The sequence below is a fragment of the Colobus angolensis genome, unplaced genomic scaffold, assembly GCF_000951035.1.
Source record: "Colobus angolensis palliatus isolate OR3802 unplaced genomic scaffold, Cang.pa_1.0 Scaffold4, whole genome shotgun sequence".
NCBI classification, from domain to species: Eukaryota; Metazoa; Chordata; class Mammalia; order Primates; family Cercopithecidae; genus Colobus; species Colobus angolensis.
The window spans coordinates 11811223-11823300 of NW_012117376.1; the positions used below are offsets into that span (position 1 = coordinate 11811223).

The window sequence follows — 12078 nt, forward strand, 5'->3', positions numbered from 1 at the left end:
TGGGCATGGTGGCTCATGCCTGTATCCCAGCAATTTGGGAGGTTGAGGCAGGAGGATCACTTGAGCTCAGGAGTTCAAGACCAGCTTGGGCAACATAGGAAGACATCATATTTATAAAAAATTTAAAAATTAGCCAGGCATGGGTGGCGTGTGCCTGTAGTACCAGCTACTTGGGAAGCTGAGGCAGGAGAATCACTTGAATCCAGGAGGCTGATGCTACACTGAGCCATGATCATGCCACTGCATGCCAGCCTAGGTGACAGAGCGAGACCTTGTCCCCCCCAAAAAAAAAAAAAAAACCCTAAGTTTTTTAAAAAATTAATTGATTTCACTGAATATATCTGATAAATACAAACTACAAAGGCATTCTCTAAATTTATTCAAGTAAATTTACTTCAAATACATGATACTAATTGTTTCATTCAGCAAATTCTTATCAGGCACCTAGCACAGGACTGATGCTAGGTGCTAGACACACAAGTCAAGGTCTATGTCATCATGGGGTTTACATTCTTGTTTCAACTTTAACCAGTATAATGAAAGAAAATTTCAAAAAAATTTTTGTTTAAAACCACTATTGATACAGACAGGGGGCAGAGAAATTCTAGGCAGAAAAGGACGGGTCTCTGACGAAACCCCACCCTCAAGTGGAAAAGCATGAAACTGCAGCCCAAAGTGAGAACTTATCCCTGTTTTCCCGCTGGAATGTTGCCTTTTCCTAAACCACCCATGGCCCCACCTCACCCCATCCTATAAAAACCCCAGACTCAGCTGGGAGGGAGGAGAAGTGGCTGGATGTTGGAGAGAAGCAGCTTGACTTCAGAGGGATAGCTTGATGGCCTAACTTCGGAGAAGAATTCGGCTGGAGATGGCTGTACTTCAGAGGAAGAGAATCTACCCAACCCTGGTCCCTTTTCAGCTCCCCTTCCTGCTGAGAGCCACTTTCACTGGCAATAAAATCCCCCATATTTACCATTCTTCAGTTCATTCCTGTGACCTCATTTTTTCCTGGATGCCGGACAAGAGCACGGGAGCTATGTGTACAGATACAAAAGGCTGTCACACTGGACCTCTGCCTCACTCAGAAAGGCAAAGGGCCCATCAAGCTGCTAACACTGAAGTTGTTCACGGATGGCAGAGCTAAACGAGCACTGTAACACGCCCGCTGGGACTTCGAGGGATGCAGATACTGCCCCTGGATACTGCTGTGGGACCCGCATGGCCTTGAGTCCTGCAAGCACTGATGCAGCCAGCTGGTTCCAGCGCTTGTGCACTCCAGTTCCCGCCTTGTTCACTCACACGCTCCTTCCCACGAGGAGTTGAGAGTGGCAGACTGAGTAAACAAGGTACGCCTGTCACAATTCCCATGAAGAGGTCAGGGAAATATCCTGCTTCACTATGAGGGGTCTGATTCAATAGGTCTGGAATGGGGCCTGAGATTCTACAATTCTAATAGATGTTGCCAATGCTGCTGGCCCACTGAGCTCATTTTGAGTAGGAAGCATAGAAAACCACTATTACAATCACTTTGAGAACGTACCTCAAAATGCCTAAGAAACAAAGACTGTAAAACGCTGCTTTTAGCAAGTGGAATATGAACAGTGGGAAATCCTTGACACAGTAAGTGCTCAACAAATGCTTGTTAATTAATGAAGCAAATGATGCAACATATTAAATGTGAAAAGTGAACCACTAACATTTTTAAGAACTCTTTTTGGCACTTAATCAGACTTTGTAATATTTAACCATAGAGTATGGCGATTCCAGGTTTCCTACCCAGCTGTGACAAGTGCCCAGATTCAGCGTTCTGAGTATCTCCATTGATAAGATCTCTGTGCCACATTTAGGAAGTAATGATTAGGACAGGAGCCAATCATAATCTCGAAAGACACAATCCTCAATGGCGTAATCCCGAGTGTTGAAATCCCAAAAGACCAAAATCCCAAAAATATAATTCTGAAAAAAGGAATTTAAAAAAATTTAAAAGATATTTATTTACATTTTTAAGGGGGATTTATTTGAGAAACATAAAAACACAACAGAACACTTCATAGGCCACTTTACATGATAAAATAGGCAAAAACACCTGGTATAAGTTATGAACAGACAAGGTGTATTCATAAAAAATAGCTTAGATAACTGCAGTCATCTGAAATACCATGACAAACAACCTAAGTCTTAAGATCAATCAAAAACCATGATGGGCTTTTTGCTGTAGGCCCAAGTGGTTGCTGCCGAAATGGGCAAGTTCTTGAAGCCTGAGAAGGTGGTGCTTGTCCTGGCTGGACGCTACTCTGGATGCAAAGCCGTCATCGTGAAGAACACTGATGATGGCACCTCAGATGGCCCCTACAGCCATGCTCTGGTGGCTGGAATTGACCGCTACCCCCGCAAAGTGACAGCTGCCATGGGCAAGAAGAAGATTGCCAAGAGGTCAAAGATCAAATCTTTTGTGAAAGTTTATAACTACAATCACCTAATGCCCACAAGGTATTCTATGGATATCCCCTTGGACACAACTGTCATCAATAAGGATGTCTTCAGAGATCCTGCTCATAAACGCAGGGCAGGCAATTCTCCCACCTCAGCCTCCCAAGAAGCTGGAACTACAGGTACACACAACCATGCCCAGCTAATTAAAAAAAATTTTTTTTTAAAGATGGAGTTTCACCATGTTGCCCAGGCTAGTTTCAAACTCCTGGGCTCAAACGATCATCCTGCCTCAGCTTCCCAAAGTGCTGGGATTACAGGAGTGAGCCACCAAACCTATAATGCACTTTTATTTTTTTTCTCAACCCTCCCCTAGTGACATCATAATGTGCTTTTTAAATTTTTAAAATTTATTTTATTATTTTATTTTTTTGAGACAGGGTCTGGCTCTGTGGCCCGGGCTGGAGTGCGATGGCATACTCTCAGCTCACCACAACCTCCATCTCCCCAGCTCAAATCATCCTTCTACTTCAGCCTCCTAAGTAGCTGAGACTACAAGCATGCACCACCAAGTCTGGCTAATTTGTTTTTGTATTTTGGGGACAGATGGGGTTTCACCATGTTGCCAGGTTGGTCTAGAATTCCTAGGCTTAAGTGATCTTCCCGCCTTGACCTACCAAAGTGCTGGGATAACGTAAGCCTGCCACAATGCACTTTTAAACTGAAACTTTCATCCTTGCTGTATTATGTGGTCAATCCATTCATCTGAAGTTTCTGCCAAATGCACTGCGGCTCAGTGGAATAAACTTTATCTGTAACATCTTGAAATTCACTTTTAGAAGCCTTGATTGCACCACATTCCAAATCTGTCATTACGATTCAGGGATTCAATCAAAATCCATTTTCTTCTGCCAAGTCTACCAAATCTTCAAATAAACATTTATAAGGTGTTTCACTTTTTCTAGTCACTAATACATAAACTAGTAGATAAGTTCTAGAATTTTCAGATTCAATGGGGGCATGAATTATACACAGGTGATTAAAAAAAAAGTGAGGACAGTTTCAAAAGTACCATCCATTAGCCAAAGTGAAGCATGTGCTAGTTTTGCTATATTAGATTTACTGGTAAATATAAGAAGTCTATCCTCTTCAACAGTCAAATCCCTAATCAAAAATAATTCACCATTTAATGTGCTTTGCAACAGTGGAGGAACCTCAATATCGACAAGAGTTTTTGGTTCAGAAGCTCACCGAGCTTGTCAAATTCTTTTTATTCTTTAATGAAGGGTGTTTTTTAAAGGCAAGTATGAAGGGGCATGTGTGAAGGGGCAGTACTCATACACAATTGAATACAATTTGGCAGGGGAGATTTCCTGTATTTTTCGCATGCATTTTCAATTCTTGTATGACGTTCAAAACACTCACTGCACTTGTTTTGGAGAGTGGTTGTGGTCTACAAATTTTGTAAGTATATGCGGTCCATTGGAAAGTTTTGTTATTGCTTGGCCATTGCAATTAAGCAACATTCTGCTTTCACAGCAGCAATAATAATTAGCTTTTAAACTTTTATCTTTCACCATTAAGTAGCCTCATACACTTAACTGATCACAGCCTTTCTACGAGGAAACAATTTCACAGATCTTTCACTGTGTTGTAAGGAATACAGTAAGAAGGAATGACATTCAGCCTCTCTAATACCAAATCTCTATTAGTCAGGGTTCTCCAGAGCGACAGAACCAATAGGATACATACATAGATACATGATGGAGGATTTACTAGGGGAATTGGCTCACATGATTGTGGTGGCTGAGAAGTTCCACAAGAGGCTGTGTGCAAGCTGGAGACTCTGGGATGCCGGTGGCATAGCTCAGTCCAAGACTGAAGGCCTCAGAACCAGAAAAATTGATGGTATAACTCTCATCCTCAAGACCTGGGGTGCTACTGGTATAAGTCCTTGAGTCCAAAGGCTGAGAAGCCTATAGTTCTGATGTCCAACACAGCAGAAAGAAAAGTCTGTCCCAGCTCTCAGAGACACACATGCCTTCTGTATTTGTTCTTTCCGGGCCCCCCAGCCAATTTGATGGTGCCCACCAAAAATGAGGGCAGATCTTCCCCACCTAATCCACAAGACTTACACACTAATCTCCTCTGGAAACATCCTCACAGACACACCCCAAACAATATTTTACCAGGTTTCTAGGTATTCCTTAATCCAGTCAAACTAACATCTCTAAAACTAAGTCTGTAACTCTACCCCTTGTCAACCTGGCATCTATATGCATCTCCTTAAACCATATTGAATTTCCAAATAAACACAACAAAGTAATAGTTTTGCCTAACATGAAGCAACTATCCTGTGATTGTGATTTTGGGGATTGAAGACATTAGGGATTTTAGACTTCAGAGATTTAGGCTTCAGAGATTTTGATCATTCAGGATTTTAACATTTTGGATTATGGTGTTTAGGATTGGGTCTTTTGGGATTATGATCCAAATCCAATTAAGACATATGAAAAGTTAGAGGATAACATCTATGAGTACAGAACTGAGACATTTTGCCACATAATGGGACATATGTAAAAAACAAGTTGAACATAAGAATAAATGAAAACATAATTAAGGAACAGGCACATAGGTAAAAAGGCAAAAGAATTCTACTGAAACATACTGAAACCAACTTCAGCTAATACCATACATTAAATGCTAGAAAACAATCAGGAATTCAAATAATGCAGTATTCAGCAAAGATGCTACAACTCAGTCTATACAAGAAAAAACATAAAAATGAATGATTAAGGAGAGTTTGCATCTATGTTCTTTCCAGCCCTGTACACATCGGTAGCAATGCTATTAATAAGAGAAAAAAAAAGAGAGAGAGAGAGAGAGAGAAAATATAAAATGAAACTGATAAAGCTCGCTGATACTTTCAGTTAGCTCTGAGGTTAATATGAATTAAACAAATAAAAAATAAATAGCAAAAAGAAAAAAAAAATCCTATGGATCACTTACTAAAAGCTCAAATAAACTTCTCCGGACAAATACCATGCAGCCAAGTTCTTTGTGTTACAAATGATAGGATGGGTACAGATGAAAAGATACAAAGAAGTCAGGCAGCACAAACAGGATAAATGCTCTGCAAACAGGCTCTTCCTATGTAAATGACACTATTTTCATTCCGGATATAAAATCCAAAAGGAGGTATCCATTTATTTAATGTCAGAAAGAGGTCTTTTGATTTAAACAAACAAACAAAAAAGAATCTACCCAACTCTGAAGAAAAAGTGATGAGTTACCATTCCATCTCAATCCTAATCCTCAAAACCCTATGAATTACACCCCATCTGGTATCAAAGATACACTTGTTTAAAAAGTGTGCATCTAGCTGGGCGCAGTGGCTCACGCCTGTAATCCCAGCACTTTGGGAGGCCAAGGCGGGCAGATCCCGAGGTCAGGAGATCGAGACCATCCTGGAGAACACTGTGAAACCCCGTCTCTACTAAAAATACAAAAAAAAAAAAAAAAAAAAAAAAAAAGGTGCATCTGTTAATTTCAGAAAAATCAAACCTTAAAAAAAAGACAAAAGAAAAACATACTGAGCAGACTGAAAAGACTGAATGGTTTCTTACATCTTTTTTTACATCTCTTTGTAACATTGAATCAGTGCTCCATTAATGCTTCTTGAGTGGAAAACTTCACAAAAACATTGCAGTTTGGCAGCATTAACAAAATTTCCTTTATAATCACCATTTAGGGATGAAGTTTGATGATTTAATTCTAGGTATTACTCTTCAAATTAGCTCACTGGAAAAAAAAAAAAACCACCAGGCACAGTGGCTCACACCTGTAATCCCAGCACTTTGGGATGCCAAGGCAGGCAGATGACCTGAGGTCAGGAGTTTGTGACCAGCCTGGCCAACAGGGTGAAACTCTGTCTGTACTAAAAATACAAAAATTAGCTGCACATGGTGGTGCACACTTATAATCCTAGCTACTTGGGAGGCTGAGGCAGGAGAATGGCTTGAACCTAGGAGGCAGAGGTTGCACTGAGCCAAGATGGCACCACTGCACTCCAGCCTGGGCAAAAGAGTAAGATTCCATCTCAAAAAATAAATAAATAATGCTTTGAGGGAGGACTATAGATGTCAATAGAAAGAGACTTGAAGTGCAATGGGCAAATGGAATTCCACGCAGGAGAACCAGTATTGTTAAGAACATTTTAAGTCCAAAGAAACTAGTAACAATTCCAGACTAGCTGAAATAGGGCTACAATAGGGCAGTAGGGGGAGATAAGGTTAGAATAGAGCTACCGTTTAAAATTCCATGGCCAGGCACGGTGGCTTACACCTGTAATCCCAGTACTTTGGGTGGCCAAGGCAGGAGGATAGCTTGAGCCCAGGAGTTTGAGACTAGCCTAGGCAACATAGAAAGACCTCGTCTCTGCAAAAAATAAAAAATTAGCCAAGTGTAGTGACATGCCCCTGTAATCCCAGCTACTTGGGAGTCTGAGGTAGGAGGATCACTTGAGCCCAGAGGTCAAGGCTACAGTGAGTCATGATCTTACCATTACACTCCAGCATGGGTGACAAGGTGAAACCCTATCTCTCAAAAATAAAAAAATTAGATTCCAACAGCAACAATAATAATAGCAGCTAGCATGTATTGAGTACCTAAATGCCACATATTATTCTACATGCCTTACAACCCCTCTACAAGGTAGACATTCTCATTTCCCAGAAAATAAACTCTGGGTGGTTAAAAAAATTTTTAGATTTTTTAGATCTTGGAGTCATGCATTAATGAAACCATTAAACATGGTGATGATTCTGTTGTAAATTCTCAGGCTAGTATCTGTCTCTGTAAAACACAGTACTTCAGATGCTTCTACCCCAGAGATGCTTCTCTGTTAACAAAACCTCTATCTGTTGAGAAGTTACACACAGGCTATTCAATTTGGCCAAGACCACCTCTATTTCCACCAGTCTCAAGTTTCCGACTCATGTACATATTTCTTTTTTTACTCTTTCCAGAGTGTACGTGAAGATGGAATGAGACAGGAAGAGACAGGCAAAGATACATTATGAAACGACTTGAGTATCATGCTAAATTGTTGGGACTTGATTCCTGAGAGCCACTGAAAGCTTTTAAGTAGGGAAGTAGATAAAGTGGAGGCAGAAGAGGCTAGAGAAAGAGGGAAATTCAACAAATGACTGGGTAAATTCAGGTTATCAGTGAATATTCACAATGGGAATCCCTAGGGAAGCTGAAATCAATACTGAGCAGAGAAACTTGAAAAGCCTTGCAACCAAGGTTTAAGAACTCCTGCTGCCCTTAGTTTCTCTAGCTTACTCTCACTAGCACACTTCTTATTAATGCAGGCAGTTGCATATTGGAGCCTAAAGGCATTTTTTTATAATATACCTCCTTTGGCCCACTTTGATAAATGGTAATAGAACCAAAATAAGGCCGAGCACAGTGGCTCACACCTGTAGTTCCAGTACTTTGGGAGCCCGAGGTGGGTGGATTACCTGAGGTCAGGAGTTTGAGACCAGCCTGACCAACATGGAGAAACCCTGTCTCTACCAAAAATACAAAATTAGCCAGATATGGTGGCACATGCCTGTAATCCCAGCTACTCAGGAAGCTAAGGCAGGAGAATCACTTGAACCCGGGAGGCGGAGGTTGTGATGCACCAAGATCGTGCCATTATACTTCAGCCTGGGCAACAGAGCGAGACTCCATCTCAAAAAAAAAAAAAAAAAATTAGCCGGGCGTGGTGGCAGGTGCCTGTAATCCCAGCTACTTGGGAGGCTTAGGCAAGAGAATTGCTTGAACCCGGGAGGCAGAGGTTGCGGTGAGCCGAGATTGCCCCATGGCACTCCAGCCTGGGCGACAGAGCAAGACTCCATCTCAAAAAAAAAAAAAAAAAGAACTGAAATAAAATAGAGAAGATTAATATCTGGCAAGTATCTCAATAAAACATGTTCAAAATTAAATTCTTAATTCTGTTTTTTTCTGTTCCCATAAGTGGCTCAATCATACCATCCAGTATCTCAAAGCAGAATCCTAAGTGCTGTCATTCTCTTAGCCTTCTCCATTTCCCTTCCTAACCAAATCCATCTGTTAACCCTATACAGTCTACTACCAAAATATATTTAGAACCAGTCTATTTTTCAGCTTCTCTACTGCTATTATGTTTGTATGAGTCTTCTTCACTTCTCACTTAAATCACATCCTAGAATGATTTGGCTTTTGCCTGCCTCACTAACCTCCGCCCTTGGAGGTTACCCAATTTGACAAAATAGTTCACACACTAAAAAGGATCTTAAGTGCTTGACTGAACATGCCCCAACAGAAATGAAATTCTAAAACAGCTTACAATCTTTATCTGCATTTCTAGACTTATAGTGACCAGAGCACTCCTATACTAAGTAGTGGCTACTCTAGTAAGAAAGATAAACTTAGTCTCTGACCTCCTGGATTTGATTCTCTATCTGAAGATTGTGGACAGCAATAACCCCTCAGTTCTCAGTATTTATACTGCATCTTAAATCCTACATTCTATTTTACATACAGCAATCTATTTTAGAGAGAAAGAATCTGTTAGAGATAGAAGATAATAATGGAATTTGAAACCATGTCATAAAATAAATAACTGAATGATATTGGGACCTTTCGCCTAGAAAAAGAGAATTCAAAGCAGGAAAGTGATTGCAGCTCTAACAAATTTCAAGACCTGCTCAATTTCATGTGACTCCTAAGGGTAGAATTCATTAGTCCACAGAAATTACAAAGACTTAGTTTTCATCTAAATAAAATAAAAGGAAGAAATTCTTAATAATTAAATGAGCTGCTTGGGAATAGTGAGCTTATTATCACCAAAAATACTCACACAAGCTGAATGCCCATCTGTTGTAGATGCCAGAGAAAGGATTCTTCAAGTGGGTCCCTACATTAACTGAATTCTCAGGTCTTTGCCAATGTTAAGATTTTACAAAAAGGAAGGAAGAATACAAAAGGGGTTGGGCACAGTGGCTCACAGCTATAATCCCAACACTCTGGGGGACCAAAACAGGACTATCACTTGAGACTAGGAGTTCCAAACCAGCCTGGGCAACATAGCAAGATCTTGTTTCTTAAAAAAATAAAAATAAAAAAATTAGCCGGGCATGGTGGTGCATGCCTATAGTCATAGCTATCTGGGAGGCTGAGGCAGGAGAATTGCTTGAGCCCAGGAATTTGAGGCTGCAGTGAGGTATAACTGCACCATTGCACTCCAGCCTGGTTGACAGAGCAAGACCCTGTCTTTGAAAAATAAAAATAAACAAAAGGGACATTAGAATAGTTACACAAATGGTTTTTTTTTTTTTTTTTTTTTCTGAGACGGAGTCTCGCTCTGTCACCCAGGCTGGAGTGCAGTGGCCGGATCTCAGCTCACTGCAAGCTCCGCCTCCCGGGTTCACGCCATTCTCCTGCCTCAGCCTCTGGAGTAGCTGGGACTACAGGTACCCACCACCTCGCCCGGCTAGTTTTTTTTTTTTGTATTTTTTTTGGTAGAGACGGGGTTTCACCGTGTTAGCCAGGATGGTCTCGATCTCCTGACCTCGTGATCCGCCCGTCTCGGCCTCCCAAAGTGCTGGGATTACAGGCTTGAGCCACCGCGCCCAGCCAAATGGGTTATTTTTTAAAGGGTATATTATTTCTCCCCCACCCCCAATATCCCCGTGGACACCAGAGAAAGGCTACATTATAGATTCAGAGTTACCATTTGGATTAGGAGAATAAGGAGGGAAAAGCAAAAGTGAGGGATAATAGGCCCTTTTACTTCTCTAGTCAGAGAACAGAATCTAGTGACATTCTTTCAGACAGAAAGAAAATATGTTCAAATATGAAGGTTTCAAAACTATGCTAAAAAATAGCTTCTTTCCTGATAAAAATCAATCCCCCAAAACCACAGGAAAGTATCTTTCCTTTCTAACTCAATTTAAGTACACTAATTAGCACCTCTAGAATAGGATAATCACCAATGTGGTCTTTGGATGAAAATGGTAATTTAAAATTTACAAAAGAGTTTCTTCAGAATTCTTCCTCTATCTTCTTGAAATTATTTGGATCTTAAATTACTCTTTATAAAGGCATGCAGTGGCTCACACTTGTAATCCCAGCCCTTCGGGAGTCCAAGGTGGGAGGATTGCTTGAGCCCAGGAGTTCAAGACCAGCCTGGGCAACATAGTGAGACCATGTCCGTAGTAAAGGGGAAAAAAAAAAAAAATTAGCCAAGCTTAGTTTCATGAGCCTGTAGTCCCAGCTACACGGGAAGCTGAGGTGGGAGAACTGCCTCCTCCTGCCCAGGAGTTGGAGGCTGCAGTGAATCATCATCACACTACTGCACTTCAGCCTGGGCAACAGAGCGAGACTCTGCCTAAAAAAAAAAAAAAAAATTGCCAAACTGAGTGAATCAGGAATGTCACTCAGCATGATCATGCTGTTTTCAAAAACTTGGTTTTTAATTTAAGTCATTTCTATGGTGACTAATACCGCTGAATCAACTCATTCAAAGATATTTTTAAATAAACAAACTCTTACTCATCTTCTTCTAAGAAGATGAAAACGCATTCTTTACTTCTCTAGAGAATTCAGGCATATACTTAAAAGATGTCTGAATATAGTCTAAAAGTACACCACCTAGGCCCGGGCCCTCCCAGAAAATACACTACTGGATCAATGATTACTGAGCATCAATGAAGACTATGTGAAACAAAAAAAAAAAAAAATTCATTTCCACGGAATTGAGTTTTATTCCTTTTAAGTGTCAAAGTGGGCTGGGTGCGGTGGCTCAAGCCTGTAATCCTAGCACACTTTGGGAAGCCTAAGCAGGCAAATCACTTGAGCCCAGGAGTTCAAGATCAGTCTGGTTTGGACAACATGGTGAAACCTTATCTCTATAAAGGATACAAAAAATTAGCTGGGCATGGTAGCATGCACCTGTAGTCCCAGCTACAGGGGCAGGGTAGGGGTGGGTATGGAGTGGTGAGCCTGAGGTAGGAGGATCAGCTGAGCCCGGGAGGTCGAGGCTATAGTGAGCTGTGATCGCTGCACTCCAGACTGGGTGATGGAGTGAGACCCTGTCTCAAAAGAAAAAAAACTGTCAAAGTTTATTATTTGATCCATTCTAGACAGAAATCTTTATGAAATGGATCATATGCTTCCTTGTTTCATTTTTTAAATCTATAGACCATAATTGAGCCTTTATTGATATAGTCATCATTATGAACCTCAATTACTATGCAGTGCTAATGTCCTCATGGGCTACTGAAGTCTACAGGGATGATTAGCTCTTTCAGAAAGATATCTGAATACTGTCCTTTTTAATTTTTTGTATCTGCCTTTATTAGTTTCCTGTTTGCTCATTTGAAGAGTTAACTCATATTTCTTGCTGATGTCAAAGTGGCCTGCCAACAAGCATCTTCCAATGTCTCTTCCTTTAATCTGTTATTGGCTAATCTACACTGATTCAGAAACTAGATACCCAACTGTGTTAAAATTTTGTCTAAAGAGTAAATGCAGCCGGGCGTGGTAGCTCATGCCTGTAATCCCAACACTTTGAGAAGCCGAAGCAGGTGGATCACTTGAGGTCAGGAGTTCAAGACC

The 12078-nt window shown here is 40.8% G+C and overlaps 1 protein-coding gene and 1 pseudogene across 2 annotated transcripts in view; one reads left to right on the plus strand and one right to left on the minus strand.

Annotated features, from left to right (window-relative positions):
- The window catches only part of EPB41 (erythrocyte membrane protein band 4.1), a 253110-nt gene that overhangs the window by 157690 nt on the left and 83342 nt on the right, over positions 1-12078 (minus strand). The gene's annotated exons all lie outside the window — the stretch shown is intronic.
- LOC105521452 overlaps positions 2089-12078 on the plus strand; it is a 65792-nt pseudogene continuing 55802 nt past the window's right edge. Inside the window, exon 1 of the transcript XR_001003271.1 lies at positions 2089-2570. The product of XR_001003271.1 is annotated as a 60S ribosomal protein L27 pseudogene (transcript). The remainder of the gene's footprint in view (positions 2571-12078) is intronic.